Below are 1,066 nucleotides of genomic sequence, written 5' to 3' on the forward strand. Positions count from 1 at the left end.
TTTTTTTGGTAGTTTCTGTCTCTCACAGTTGAGGTGTACCTACGATGAAAATTACAGATCTGTCCATTCTTTGTAAGTGGGAAAACCTGAAAATTTGGCAGTGTATCAAATACTTATTTGCCCCACTGTATATTCTAAACCATGAGACAGCACAATATGCTTTCTGTAAAAATCTAAAAAACATTAATACAACTTTATTTATACAAAGTCTGAGAGGTATTTGTAATTCACTTATTTCCATTGTCTCTTACTTATTTGACTTCATTTCAGAGCCAGGTCTTGTACTTTTTTATTAGACTACATGTATTTGATAATATCAGTTCATTTTCAGAATCAGATGAATAAAACAAAATGCAGTAGAGTCATCAGACAGTGTTAATCTCTGGTTTGAACTCCACCAGCTACCCAGCAGTACTTCATCAGGCAGTAGATCCCCCTTTACTAGCTGTAATATCATACACATTGATGTAACATGTGACATTCTGCATAATGACTACTTTTACTTTGGAACTTCAAGTATATTTTGATGCTAATACTTTTACTTAAGTACCATTTTGAATGCAGAACTTGTAACTGTAGTTTTACACCGTGTTTCTGCTACTTTTACTTAAGTTTTCAACTTCAAACATAAATTACATTGTTTAAGAGCAAAGAAATGAACTAAGTGAAAACTAGCACCTGGTTAATGCTGCCTAACCAAACAAATGGCCGTGGCCCTGCGTTCTCTGTGGGGCCCGTCTCCGTGATGCGATTTGGGCAAATTGCGCTGAAAGGCCAGTGGGTGTCACGGTTCTCCCGTGGCTGCTCTTCTGGGGGAAACCAGGGGAAAGGAGGTCGCCTATCACTCCGGTGTGCGAGTGGAAAAATCGGCTTTGTTGTCGTGCACACAGCGACTGTCTTCACTTTTGGACCTGGCTTATATTAAACCACCTTTAATCCAAAGTTTTACCTCCCTGTACTTCTAAACACTGCGACGCTGAAGTAACGGAGTGAGTTATATTGGGGTGTGGGTGTGTGTGTGTGTGTGTGTGTGTGTGTGTGTGTGTGTGTGTGTGTGTGGACGTGT

The sequence above is a fragment of the Monopterus albus genome, unplaced genomic scaffold, assembly GCF_001952655.1.
Source record: "Monopterus albus unplaced genomic scaffold, M_albus_1.0 scaffold283.1, whole genome shotgun sequence".
Classification (NCBI taxonomy): domain Eukaryota; kingdom Metazoa; phylum Chordata; class Actinopteri; order Synbranchiformes; family Synbranchidae; genus Monopterus; species Monopterus albus.